This window comes from Sceloporus occidentalis, unplaced genomic scaffold (genome assembly GCF_023333645.1).
Source record: "Sceloporus occidentalis isolate IW3139 unplaced genomic scaffold, rSceOcc1.0.p SCAF_93, whole genome shotgun sequence".
NCBI classification, from domain to species: Eukaryota; Metazoa; Chordata; class Lepidosauria; order Squamata; family Phrynosomatidae; genus Sceloporus; species Sceloporus occidentalis.
In genome coordinates, this window is record NW_028317073.1 from 3,044,203 (window position 1) to 3,059,782 (window position 15,580).

General features: G+C 40.4%; 1 protein-coding gene across 1 annotated transcript in view; it reads left to right on the forward strand.

The window, feature by feature from the left end:
* Window positions 1-10,181: 10,181 nt before the first annotated feature.
* Window positions 10,182-15,580, forward strand: part of LOC149284437 (procollagen galactosyltransferase 2-like) — a 57,484-nt gene continuing 52,085 nt past the window's right edge. The window contains exon 1 of the mRNA XM_089496720.1: window positions 10,182-10,300. The gene's annotated coding sequence lies outside the window, so the exon portion shown is untranslated. The remainder of the gene's footprint in view (window positions 10,301-15,580) is intronic.

Sequence of the window (15,580 nt, forward strand, 5' to 3'; positions counted from 1 at the left end):
GCTTATATTCGGGGTCTAGCGCCCGACGCCCAGGACATGCAGTCCCAGGCGCCGGGCAGGGTTAGGATACAGATCCCCCGCAGCGGTGCAGGGGACCTGCATCCTACTCCCCGATACGCTCAGACAGCCTCCCCTGCCAGCACTTTCCACGGGGGGGGGTGCCGGCACGGGAGGTTGTCTAAGCTTTACCTCTGCCCCCAAGACTTACCAGAGGAGACTCCCGGGTGTCTTGCGGGGCCGGCGGGGGACATCTACGCAATACGCGTACAGAACTTCCGGTGCCGGCACATCAGCTGAGTGCCGGCACCGGAAGTTGTGTACGCGTATTGCGTAGATGTCCCCCGCCAGCCCCGCAAGACACCCGGGAGTCTCCTCTGGTAAGTCGGGGGGGGGGCAGAGTGGCAGCATATCTCGGGGGGGGAGGAGGACAGTGGAAGCATATCTCGGGGGGGGGAGCCAGAGTGGCAGCATATCTCGGGGGGGGGGGAGACAGAGTGGCAGCATGTTTTTTTGGTGCTTTTTTAAAGAAAAAAACTTTTTCTTTAAAAAAGCACCAAACTTTTATGGTGCGGCCTATATACGGGGGCGGCCTATATCCGGGCCAATACGGTATATATATATATATATATGTGTGTGTATATATATATATATATATATATATATATATACTATATATATCTATATAGGGATGCACCGAAAAAAATTTGGACCTGAAAATTTAGCATTCACTTAACTGAAACCGAAAATGACCCCCCACACCTTTTAAAAAAAATAAAAATAACTTTTATTAAAAGTAACACACCAAAATTAGACCAAAAAAAATCAATAACAATATATATATATATATATATATATATATATGATTAACAGCAATCACACTCCTATCATGCCCAGGTTCTAGCATGTACTGGTTGCTTGGGCATGATAGGAGTGGGATTACTGTTAGCAATCATATATATATTAATGTTGTTATAGAATTTTTCTGTCCAATTTTGGTGTGTTACTTACTTTTAATAAAGGTGTGGTTAACACACCAAAATTGAACAAAAAAATATATAATTGCTAACAGCAATCTCCCTCCTATCATGCTCAGGCAGCCAGTACATGCTGGAACCTGAGCATGATAGGAATATGATTACAGCCTCCCTATGCCATGCTATCCCCCCCTCACACTTACACATCCATGCTATCACACACACATGTGTGTGCAAGGGAGCAGGATCCTCCCGCTCCCTTGCTTTTTTTTAAGACGGTTAGAGGGAGATCCTTGATCTCCCCAACCGAGCTTGCTCCTCTACCGGTGGACATTACTGTCCGTCTCTGGAGGGGTGCCCCCCCTTCGGTACGCTACTGGTTGTGCGCACAATTTTTGTTCGTGTGCGCTCCCTCTGAAAGCTATGTGCGCGCGCACAAGCGCACAGCTTAGAGGGAACACTGGTCATGGGGCACACCGCTGTGGAAATGGACTGTGAGCGGGGCGGGTCGGTTTCAGCAACCGCTCGGCGTCCTTCTGTCTCCCCTGCTTCCTGCCGCCGCCGCCACCGCCACAACGCTGCCCCAACTGCGGTGATGGGAGCGTGAGGCGTCTGTCTCGGTGACGTCATATGCCGGCACTCAGCAGTGAAGCTGCGCGCATCGCGGCAGAGCAGCGAGGCAGAGGCCTCGTGCTCCCACCACAGGACTGCACAGGGGGGTAGGGAGAGGGTAAGTAGTGAGAAGGGGGGCAGGAAGAGGGTAGCTAGTGAGAAGGGGGGGCAGGGAGGGGGTGGATAGTGTGAGAAGAAGGTTAGATAGTGTGAGAAGGGGGTGAAGTGGGGATAAAAGTAACAAAAGGGGGGTAGTAAGTATATTGAAATAAAGAGTTACAATGAATTAATATGTGGATGAATTGTGTGAATGAGTAAGAGAATGAATTAATCCACGTATGGATGAATTGTGTGAATGAGTGAAATAATGAATTAATGTGTGGATGAATTGCTTTAATTATTTGTGAGCTGGGCTGTTTGGGGACAAAGTTGGCTCACGCTGGGCTGTTTGGGGACAAAGTTGGCTCAAACTGGGCTGTTTGGGAACAAAGTTGGCTCACACTGGACTGTAATTTGTTTGTGCCTGTAATTTAGGGGGTTTCTATCTTTAATGCTGACTTTTTATGTGAATTCCAGTTGATTTATACCTGCAAAGCTGGGTTTATGTATTGTTCTGTTGATCCATATCTGCTACGCTATGTTTCCATACATTATTTATATACCGTATTTGCTCGATTATAAGACGACCCTGATTGTAAGACGACCCCCCAAATCTGAATATTAATTTAGGAAAAAAGAAAATGCACATCTGCCCCAGAAATGCCTTATACCCCCTATATGCCACTGTGCCCCATATTATGCCTTTTAACCCTCTAAATGCCACTGTGCCCCATGATATGCCTTTGACCCCCTATGTGCCACTCTGCCTCCAGAATTGCCTTATACTCCTATATGCCACTCTGGCATTTAGAGGGTTAAAAGGCATATTATGGGGTAGAGTGGCATATAGGGAGGTTTAAGGCATTTCAGGAGGCAGAGTGGCGTATAGAGGGTTAAAAAGGCATTTCTGGAGGCAGAGCGGCATTAAGGGGGTTAAAAGGCATTTCACAGAGCACTCTGCCTACAGAAATGCCTTATGCCCCCCATTTAACACTCCCTTCCCCCGCCCCTTCCACCAAACTTACCGGAGCTTCTGAGTCCCCTGTCATGTAGCCGGGACAGCGTGTACAGCTCTACGCGATTCGCGTAGACAACTTACGCTGCAGCCGGAAGGAGGTGTGGCTAGCAGCGGGGGTTGTCTGCGTCCATCGCGCAGACCTTCCCCGACTGTCAGAGAGAATTCACCGCACCAGTAGACGCAGACAACCCCTGCTGCTAGCCGCACCTCCTCCCGGCTGCAGCGGAAGTTGTGTACGCGAATCGCGTAGAGCTCTACACGCTGCCCGGTGCTTAGTCCGGGCAGCGTGTAGAGCTCTACGCGAATCGCGTAGACATCTACACGCTACCCCAGCTACACACCGGGGATTCAGAAGCACAGGTAAGAGGGGCGGGGAGACTGGAGGATCCAGGTCCCCTGCAGCTCTGCGGGGGATCTGGATCTTAGTCGTCTCATAGTCAGACCTATTTGAGGTCTGATTATAAGACGACACTGATTATAAGACGAGGGGTATTTTTCAGAGCATTTGCTCTGAAAAAAACCTCGTCCTATAATCGAGCAAATACGGTATACCTGCAAATATAGGGTTTGTATGTCTTATTCAGTTAATCTATACGTGCATGTGGGGATCTGATGGGGGAAAATGCTTTCCCCCCCGAGATTTTTAGGGGTTCCTACGCCCATTGAAGTGTCACAATAAACTCCCGCGACACAGACTTTTCCGCTGGAGACCCGGAAAAGCAGAGTCTCCTTCCTGGTGAAAACCAGAGCGTTCTCAGGTATGCAAATTACTGAACTGGTCCGCATGGAAACCTTGACTTGATTTTTTAAATATACCCTTAATTGAGTCACCTGCATTCAAGTAGGGGAATCAGCCATAACATACTAGTAGCAAAAGCACTATTTGTGAGTGTTATATATAATCATGGCAGTGTAGAATAGAAAGGAGTCAGTTCCAGACTATGTGACCTTAAGAATCTGCCCCAGAGTCAAATACCCCGAGATTCAGTGTCAGACCTTGAGAGTTCCCAGGTATATTGTCAATGTTGTTAAATTTTAGAGCCTAGTTTATGTAAGTAAGAGCAAGGGCTTTGCCATAAAATAGACATTTTGTAACTAAAAAGATAATATATGATTATTAACATGTTTATAATATTTTACAATTTAAACTGTCTGCCTAGATTTTAAATATTCAAGACTTCACATAAAAGTTCAGTTATTGTTCTAATAATCTAATTTAATGAATCCAATACTTACAGAGTTTATTTTATTATTAAAATAGACTTAAATGTGTAATTTTTTTAAGTGGGAAAAAATTATTATATTATTATTATAATTGCTAAACGTTAAATTTTATAATTTAAATAAAAATCCAGTTATTGTTCTTCAAGTAAAAATAACCTACCGTAATTAAATAAATTCTCATATTATTGAGAACCATAATACACAGTGATTTGCTGTAAAATAGAGATACATGTTTAATATTTTTGAACCCAAAATATATGATTGCTAAATGTTTATGTATTTTACATTTTAAACTTGCTTTTAAATATTTAAGACATCACTATATAAGTACAGTTATTGTTCTTCGAGTAAAGTACAAATACCACTTCCATTTGTATGTTTATATTTAAAAAAAAAATAATTTCAGTATCATTTTAAACTAGTGCTACTTTTGACACTATAGTGCAAATTTAACATGCCAACACTAAGAGAAGGAATCATGTTTTCCTGTCAAAAACAATGGCCAGTAAAAGGTGCTTTGAGCTGCACTGCAACATACTAAAGGTTTTTGACAAACAACTTTGTAGTATTTAATAAAATATTTACTTGGGCTGCTCATCAGTCGATATGCCTATAAATAATAACAGTTATTGGTTTCAGTGTCAAATAACTAAACGTGGGTTTTAAGATCATTATCTTTCTGAGAAGGATTGTATGGCATCTGGAAACAATTGTTGTGGAGACCTAAACATTAAGAAAAAATACCAGTTTGGATTTTATGAAACTTTATGATTAAGTTTTTATTTTACTCCAAAAACCCTTTTTAGTTGATGCATGTATGTGCTAAGCCGAATTTACTGAGTTTTACTATATTTGAAAGTACCGTACTGGCTCGAATATAGGCCGCACCCGATTATAGTCCGCACTCTTTGGTTTGGGTGCTATTTTAAAGAAAAAATATATTTTGAAAGAAAAAATACACATTAGTGGAATGGTCAAACAGTATTTTATCTAATGAACAGGAATACATGTATTTTAACATGTTTGGTATCTATCAGTTTGTCAGCATATGTTATATGCAGACAGAAAACCAATAGCCCCCCCTAATTCATAATGCACCTTGCATACAGATATGCCCCTCTGCCCCCCAGATATGCCACTCTGACACCCCAGATTTATGCTTTATGCCCCCCTAGAAATACCCACCTACCCCCTAGAAATGGCAACCTGCCCCCTAGATATGCTTTATACCCACTAGAAATGGCCAACTGCCCCCTAGAAGTGCCACTCTGCCCCCCTGATATCCCAATCTGCTTCCTAGAAGTGCCACCCCCCGATTTACCAATGCACCCCCAGACTCCCTGGTGTCTAGCGGTGCCGGCCGATGGACAGCTGCGCGCAAACAACCTCCACTGCCGGCACTTCAGCGACAGACACACATCGGCTGCCGGCAGCGGAGGTTGTCTACGCGCATCGCCACATCCGGTGAACATCTGCGCGATACGCGTAGGCAACCTCCGCTGCCAGCACTTCTATGGTGGAACACCGGAAGGTTATGTCACACTGGGGCTCCACCGTAGGCGGAAGTTCCGGCAGCGGAGGTCATCGCGCAGACGTCCACAGCAGCTGGAGAGAAGGCAGCAGGGATAAATGAAAACGGAACTGTCAGGAGGCAGGTGAATGGAGCACAAAGCAGTGAGATACCAAACACAGGAGATTTTGTAGTGGATCAAAAAGGAATTTATTCCACCAGTCAATGATTTATCTTCATCATTGCATATTCCCCTGGGTCCAAAAACATTAAAGCGGACCCTCTCTCTCTCTCCTCTGTATCCCTGGACCCATGTATTTCACTGTTTATTTACCTCTGTCCCTTTAGAACCCCAGCATATTGACCATACTGGACCATTTTTCTAAAATGGTACATTTTGTATCTGTACCTGAGTTACCTTCGTCTAAGGAGCTGGCTACCATTTTCATTTAAGAGGTTTTCTGCCTGCATGGCCTTCCTCAAGAGATTGTATACGAGTAGGGAACCCAATTTATATCCTCTTTCTGGGGAATCTTCTGTATGAAGTTGAGGATTGATTTATCTTAATCTACCGCTTACCGCCCACATTCTAATGGAGCCACTGAATGGGCTCACAGGAATCTGGAACAGTGTCTGAGAACTTTCATTAACTACAACCAGACCAACTGGTCTGAACACTTACCCTTGGTTGAATTTCTCTTGAATAATGCTCTTCAGAAATCTACTCGTACTTCTCCTTTCTTCTGTATCTACAGCTTCCACCCTGCCTCCCTTCCTCCAGTCAGCCCCATCAGTAGACCACTATTTACATCTACTTCAATCTGTATGGACGTCTGTACGTACTGCCTTGGTAAGAGGTCCTCGAGGCAGAAATATTGCGCTGACCAGCATTAGTACTTCAACCTTGGTTGTTGTAGCATCGCAATTTTCTTGCGATGATTGTTTCTTTTTTGACCAGGCTCGTCTTGACCTTGATTCCTATCCACTGATTTGGAGTGATATTTGTATTATATGATTTTGACACGGCTACGCCTGACGCTGCTTATTTCTCCTGAGTTTTGGCTGTGATGTTTTCCTGGTTGCTACATTTGGTCACCTGCTTGTGGCCTCCTGACCTATCCTGCCATACCATACCGTTAAATCCCTGAATGTACCCAAAACGCACCGTGCACAACAAGACCCATGGCAGGTATGATGAAATGTGGCCATTGTGGGAATTTACAGAAACTGGCAGCGTTCAGTACAGTGTTTTGCTAGCACACTGTATATAAAATGTGTCACACTTACCTGCAATCAATCTTATCATACATTAAGAACTTTAATCTGTTTTCAAGAACACTAAGGGAACACCTACACAATATTTTATGATTTCTTGAAATCTGAATTAATATTTTTTATTAATGGAGGAATTACTTAAGTGCTAGGAATTACAACAAAGAACTGCTTGGACAGTATCATCTATTCCTACTAGAATATATTTTCACGCGACATTCTTTCAACCTTTAAATGTGTATAAAAATATTTGAGGGACGGTTTGTCAGTTTAATAACCTGTACATGAGATATATATAGGTTATATTAGTACACCTTTAATATAATGTAGTTAAACTCTGCATATTTTTTTTATTAATACGTTTAGCTTGGAAAAGTTTTCATTCATGATGTTCTTGTAAAATTTCCACTGTGCATAGAAATGACAACCTCAAAGTGAGACCAGAAATCTCTGTGGAGGGATTTGGAGCCAAACTATGCGATCCGCAAAAGGAAGAAGGAATGAATTAACCAAGCTGCTCTGGAAAAGTATCCATGATGTCATCTCTCTGTGCCACAGCTATAAAGATGTACTGTATTTAACTCTCCGTATAGGCTGAAGAATATCTATGAGCAGCTAAGACTGCTGGGTCATATTTTGTGCCAAAATAAAATGGGTGATAAAATATAAAATGCAGCTCACAGATATTCCAGCACAAGCCAGTTATTAATTTTCATTAAGAGATGAGATGACACATCTGGATCTGTTTATCAGTCCCTTCAAACATTTAAATCAATCAAAAAGCCCCAGGTATGGATGGTTTGATCCGGTGAACATATGCTCACTGCCATGTAACATGCCAACTAGGAACCCTGTGCTGACATCCTGGGATGCCGACCCGTTACAAAGCAAGACAAAACTTCACCAATCCTTGTCTAAAATGCTAAATTTCAAAGCAAACATATTTCATTGTTTGTGATGTGTTTTGTTGTTATTCTGTTTACTCCACAATTACTTGAGTGTTGCATTGTTTATATAGTATGTCTCAGTGTGTGTTCAGAGCTCATGTGTGCCTGTTGTTGACTGTGCTGTCAAAGGGACAGTACAAGTATTATGAGTATTTAGAGTATTAAATTACTCAGTAATTTACTAGGCATTTTGCGGCTACCCTCTGCTGTTTCACACCAATATTACAAATATGATAAATAGCCGTGCTTGCTCACTGGAAAGCAAGAATTGCATCCAACCAAACACATCCACTGCAAGCCAAGGTTTGGGGATCACAGAACCAGTGCAAATACATTGGGGAAAATGTTACTTTCAAGGGGACACTCAGCATTAAAGTGCATATGATTGCTGAATTGTCCCTTTACACATCAACAACACTACTGTATCTTAAAACTGTCCGCCCAAACTCTTTATGTTCAGTGTCTGTTTTTTACAAAAATAAAATGTGTTTTAATGCCAATTTAGAAAGTGAATGCAAAAAATTACTTTATATTTGTGAATATGCCTCAGTTACTGATTAAGCCAGTGGTAAGCTTCTGCGCTAGATACCTACCTTACTTGCTCCCTGTGTGTACAGACCAAGTGCACCAACATCTCTGCCTGGTGTCCCCTTTTGTACACTTCTACAGAATGAATTAATTGAGCATTAAGATTTGAGACATTCCCTGATGACACTTTTCTTTAACCATTCTGCTAAAGACACTATTTGGGACACCAAAGACCTTAACCAGTCCAGTTACATTTACAGGCTGTGGCCACACTGAAAGGATAGATCAAGAGCATTGATGTACATTCCCTGTGCAGGAGGGTGACCAAGTTGCTCAAGTTTCCCAGGACACACATCATTTTTACGTAATGCTGACCAGTACAGGTAAAGTGCTTCCTCACAGTGCGTAAGATGTATAACTGAGTAACGGATTCCCTATCATGAGTTTATGGATCCCACACACCGCAGGGCATCACTTCACCTGTGCTGGTCAGCGTTATGTGAAAGTTATTTGTGCCCTGGGAAGCATTGCCAATGTGGTCACCCTACTGTGCAGTTTCCCCGACACCTCCAAATGACAGCTGGCAGCCAAGGTAACCAAACAAGCAGCATTTCTCACTGAAACACTGATGGATTTCACTGAACTAGAAAACAGAGAAGCCAACTCTGCTTGCCTGACAGATGAGAACAAAAGCTACATAGATTGCCCCTTTAATTGTTTATGACATGAATTGTTTATGTCATACGTAAGGTTGCAAATGTTGCAAACTTTAATTGATCCTGCGTCATTTCTTTAAAACTATCAGCATGCGAGGGACTGAGAAATGGTTTAAGTGATACAGAGTTACATAAAGGTTTCCGGTGCAGTTCCCCTTCCCCATTGTGCTCCTCTGTCTCGAGAAAAAAATCCCAACACAAAACAATGAGGTCATCACATCCCAAATACAGATGTCATGTACATTGTAAATACAGAGTTTACTATGCTGACACTTGTAGACAATTGGGGTCAGCATCTGGGAATCCTTTTGGACTCAAGAATTAAACACTTATAGGACTAATTAAACACGAGAGAGAACGTTGATTCCAGAGCCAAATTGCCCAGACAGTATTCGGAAGTATTTTCTGTTTAGCACACTTTTCTATTAAGTGCATTATTCCTAAAAAAATATATTTTCACAACTCTTAATTCAATCAGTCCCTTCTCTAGTGTGATGGATTTCAGATTGCGTTCCCTCTCAGTAACACCTCCCTACTTTCTTTTGTGTGTTTATAGTAATAAACATGCCTTGCAGGGTCGCAATCACAAGCATGGGAGCTTTGTGCTATTGTTTACAGTAGGTGGGAGCACATTCAACCCTTTAACAAGAAACATTCAAATTTGACCTGAATCTAAAATTACCTATGACTTAATTCCCTCTTCGGGGAATATTAGATTCATTAAACTGATCCATTTAAAAAAGCAACATTGTAATAAAGCTCTTCAACCTGAATAGAAAATTGCCCGTCCAGTGAAACCCATTCCAGGGAATATTCGATTCAGATTGTTAGCTTGCGACCAGGTTCTTCTTTACCTAATGTATCGGTTTGTCTTAGACTGCGAGTTCTTTGAATGGATGCACTGTAGGAAGCTCTGCATAATTTGTTGGTGCTATATAAATAAAACATTATGATAAAAAATATATTAAATGGAGCCATGATTAGCCAGTGACTGATAGTCCCTACTTTCTGCATGCTTCAACTGGCTTCCTTTCATTGGAACCTTAAGCCCCCCTCTGTTAAACTCTCATGCTCTCAAATTACAGCTCCATCCCCCATCCAGTGCTGGTGGAGTCCCTTCAGTGAATACAGTCAGAGCAGTATGCTCATCTACGAGCTGTATGTAACATGGCTGCAGTCCGCACTGGATGTACATTATTATTTCTATTGCATTTTTATTTTTCACTGGTGTGTGTCAATGGCGAGGAGTTTAACGTGGAAGAGGAAATTCTTCATGAGACCCCCCTGCAGAAACCTACTATCCTTATTGCCATTTTAGCAAGGAATTCAGCTCACACACTACCTTATTTTCTGGACTGCATCGATAAACTGGATTATCCTAAGAGCAGAATTGCAATTTGGTAAGAAACCGATTTTTTTATTCTTCAACCCCGCCAACCTATAAAGAATAATCAAAAAAAGCTTTTGGGCATCCCAACCCATCAATTACATTCTTGCTGCTTTGTGTGTGATCTACTGTATACCATATTATAAATTTTGCCATATATATTACATTGATAAATATATAGTGTTAAGATGACAGTAATCAGCAATACTTTTTAAGATTAGGTATACAGTTTTCTTTTATACTTGTGTGTGTTTTTAACACTTGTTTTTTTCTACACAATTTATGGATAGGAAACTAAGGTAATATCATCAGCAGCCTTCACTGTGCACCATCTGAACTTTAGCCCCTTTAAATTTCCACGTTAATTCATTTTACCCATTGTGCTTCAGATACAAGTTACGAGATACATTTTAAAGACCAGACTTTAACTTTGATATCTGGTCCAACATGTAGGTATGTCTATAGAAAGCTGGCGTATCCCTATTTTAATTTTCATAGTAATTGTGTTATTATTGTTTTATATTAACTGCTTGTTCCTGACAGTCTTTTCAAACCTGTTATAAAATTGACAGATACATTTTTTCAGAATGGATTATTTCTCTTATTGGCATGAAACCCCTACATTATTTTTACAAGTATGAAACAAACTTCATCTATAGTATATTTCACTTCTTCTAGCACCAAGTTTACAATTTACTTTACAATGCTAAGAACAGTAGGAGGATCCGTATGTGTATGTACATTAGGATGGGAGGCAACCGGTCCACAGAGCTTACAATCTAAGTACAGGCCACATTTGCCAACTGTCCATATTTTTCTGTGTCATTTGCTGGTCAAATAACTTCATGTTTCATGCTTCAGTATTTGTCTAAAGAGTGTACCTACTATATAATTACAATTATTTACTTAATACCACATTGTATGATTTAGTGTGTTGGTGTGATAATATGTATTCGTATGTTGAAGTGAGTAATATGATCTTTTATGCAATATACTGAGCTCCGCTTTGGACAAATATAAAAGCCAAAAAAACTGATTGTTATATGTGGTTTTGACATTTGTTCATATTATGGAAAAATCACACTTAATTTTTTTTTCTCAGCAAATCAATAAATAGATGACTAATCACAAAAATTGCATCTTCCCAATCACTTTGGTTCCCATAGCAGCAGACGCCATTGCTACAAATATTCAGCGGGTTGCTCTTTGTCAAAAATTATGCAATTTCTTTATTAGGGGTGTACATACGGAAACTGGATTTTGAGTTGTGTTACTGTGCACAAAACTTAAAAATTATAAAAGTGACATAGCGGAATGTATGAGATCCCTAATCACACAGAAGTAAAGAAGGTTACGACTTTTATTTATAACAAGACATCTGCAAAATGGTCAGCTGGCATATGACCAACCATTATAGCACTGCTTTTCAAGGTATATTCATATCAGGAAAATTCAGGATGGATGGCATGATTCTGGTAAGAGAGCATCTTCTGTGTGTGTGTAACCCAGCCACGCAAGCGCAACTCACGTGACACAGAGCGCCAGCCAGGATGCGCATGCCAGTTGCACGTGTGCAGTCTGTGGGTCCACATTTACCTGCATGTGCAGTTCAAATTGAAAACCGAGAGTTTAATTCAAATGTACATTCCCCATTTCTCAAGGGACTCCTACATGACAACACAGAATGATAAATTATTAGTATTTATTGTTTTATATAGCACCATCATATTCAGTAGAGCTGTACAACGTGTAGACAAGATATACAACATAGTATTGTAAGCTTGCGAGCAGGCATTGTATCGGTTTGTCTTAGTCTGTCAATTCTTGTCTTGTCATATCCCTTGAATTTATGTATTGTATTAAGCGCTGCGTTAACTGTTGGCGCTATATAAATAAAAGATAATAATAATAATATATATATAACATAACCATTTGATTCACAGAAACAACAGGTGAGGAGGGCCCTGCAGGCTCAAATGAGCTTACAATCTAGAGGACAAATAATATTATTTTTAAATAATATTATTATAATATTATCACTATGAACCTTGTTCTTACAGGGTTAATAGCGATACCCTTTTCTTTTAAACATGATCTGTATTGCCTCAAGCATTACGTTTAGCTTGTGAGATTTTTTTTACTGCCCCTAGCAATAAACAGAACGTACCTGTGCAAGTGTACCGAATTTTTCCTTCTGAGCAGATACTAGTGTGTTTATGCCTAGGGTTGCCACATAAACCATGGATTTCCAGTTCAGTGTTTCATTAATGAAATTCACTGACACTATCTCAGCTAATCCCTTTAGAAAAAATGGATTCATTTAATCAAGATCAACTCTTGTTTTTTTCTGGCACACAGGTGGCTGCAAATATGATAGTGTAGCCCAAGAAATGTCTCTTTGCATTGGCCTGCCACCAAGAATGCCAATATAGGGCATGTGCCGCTCTATCCTATGGCCAGTTGGTCCAGTGTCCTATTGTGCGAAAACACAAATATGAATTTCTGCCAGTTACGCAGCTGAGGATCATGGGGATTGTAGTTCATTAACAGCTGGACAACCTACCTACCTTCTTCACCCTACATTCAGCAACCCTCACTAAATCAGTTTAGGTTAGCAGGACTGACCACCTGAAGCCTACTCTATGAAGATGATCCAACTCTGTTGGATTCCAATTTTATCATTGCAATGCCTGTGTTTACAGACGATGTGCTAAGGGTTGTGTGCGAAGGACCACTGAAACTAGGCATGGTGTGCATTAGGAAACATGATGAACCATTAAAAGGTTTTAATACAATTCCCCAATCCAAGGAAGGGGAAGTCATGAGGATTCACATTTACGTTAGGGGTTTAAACTGATCACATATGGCACTGATGAGAACGAGATGTGCTGAAACTGGTTTATCATGTCAGAAGGAATGAACAGCCCAGCACCGCATGAAAAAGGTTCTATGCATCTGCTAAGTTTTCCTATGCAAAAGTTTTTCTGATACAAAATTTGAATTTTTTTTTATTTCTTTAGCAACCAATGAAATGGCCCTGCTGATATGGGTGTTATCTACCTTGTAAACACTATACAAAACTCACTTTATATATATATAATCCCCAAGTCATAAATATTGCCCCATGAAAAATACAAAATGCTTGATGTCTAGTAATAATGGCTATTCGTAGTAGTAACTTCTTAACTCATTCATTACTAGCCTCCAATTCACCTTCAATTTTTTTTTTTCTGGAGATATAATTAAATCCACGTAGAACAAGGCATGTTGGGGCCTGATGTATAATATGTTTGACTCATGTTACAGCTTTTGATTTATTATTTAATATAGACCCATAATATTGCACAGTAGTGCTGTATCATTGGAACTGGACTAGCATCTGTCACACCGGGCAAATACTCCAGCAGCACATCTGGCCATGTACGCTGCATGACCATAAAAACGTAACATGTAGCCTCTCGTAACCAGCTGTCGGCCGCACTTACGTCATTTGGTTGCCCCTGGCCAGGGCTGCTTTATCATCCTGTAGTCCATCTTTAAACATATATGGGCTACCTGCAATAACGACGAGCATACCAAAATAAATAGATTTTAATTTGTGGACAAAGTCTTAATTTGCTGGATTATTGTGTAAAACCAAAGCACGAAAAGATAATTCTCTTGTAGAATGAATATACTGTGTGGGTTAACATAACAGAAAGAGACTGAAAGCCCTTTGTGGTTTGTTATTACAGCTGGTTGTAGGTGACATTATATAATGTATGCGTTACCGGACTTCTGAGAAGTGATTCTGTAGTAGCTGTTTCTCCTAAGGGACCCACGGAAAACCTTATTTATATCATGAGGGTTCTCCAGCCTAAAGCCTTATCTGGTGTGGTTGGTAAGATATAGGCAAATGTCTAATTGCAAATCAAGATATGTTGTGTATCCTTACGTAACTAATTAGGAATTTGTGATAGTTTTTCGTTCTGCGCAGGTCTACGGCTTTTTCTCGAGACTGTCTGGTTTCTGCAGATACCGCATGTTGAATTCATCTTTGTCTGAATCCTAAATAATGTTTTTAAAATTCCTCAGATCTTCATCCAGACATTCTATGCAATGATGTATTCAAGAAAAGTGTCCTGCTCTAGAATCTTAAATGTTGTTTCAGAGTAAAGCTTATAGACAAGAGCAGAAAAGATGGAGAAAGATGGCTGTTGATTGTATGTTGGTGATACGTTTGTCTGTCTTTTACACGGCTAAAAGTAGTGGCTACCCAGGGACAAATCACCATTTATAGCCCACACCTCTTGCCCACTTGCCTTTAAAGATAAACTGGGAAGATAAAAAAGGCATTATAGCAAGGCTATAGTGTTAAATAACTGAATGGTCTCTTTAAATTTCCATGGTGTCCCCTTGAAAATGCATTTGATGTAAACTGTAATTATCACAGTTTTTATTATAGCTAAATGTGTATATAAAAACTACCTATAGCATGTACTTGTTTGTCAGTGTAATTAAGACCCTTACCAATCGAATGTATCACAGAGCATGGAGAGTCCTTAGCTCCCCTACACAAAGGTCATCTTGTCACGCTACTCCTAAATGGTATATGAGTTTCATTATTACAATCACAGTCCCCACTCTTCACCTTAACGCCATAGTTCAATCTAGATATATTAATATTTATGGGTGATCAGACGGAGTAGAAGCATAAAGCGGTTGTAAAGGGACAAGAAAAACCTTGATACGTCTTTTACCACTCAGCTACATGACTCCCTTTAGGGCAGGGGTGTCCAACCTGCGGCCCTCCAGCTGTTGCAGGACTACATCTCCCATAATGCTCTTTCAGCTAAGGAGCTGGCTGAGGAGTATGGGAGATGTAGTCCTGCAGCAGCTGGAGGGCCGCAGGTTGGACACCCCTGCTTTAGGGGATCTAATGGCTTAGGATCTCTGCATTATGTGTATTATCATGGTGCAAAGACAAAAAAAACTATTAACATTTTCACAGTAAATTTTTTTTTAAATATAATTAAATTAAAGGACTGGACCCTTTGTGTGCTTTACATTTGCTTTGGGAGCCATTTGTGAACTGGTGGGAAGTATGTTCTATGAATAAACATATGGTAAGACTGATAATTAAGTACAATAAATGATATTCGGATATAAATGAAATCAATTATTTTCAGATTCACTTACTACAAATATAGATGCTGAGAATGTTATGTGGCTAAAAACTCATTTAGAGCAAAGAAATGGATATTAACATAATAGTTCTGATAAAAGCTGTAACTGTTTTTAGATTTTTATCACC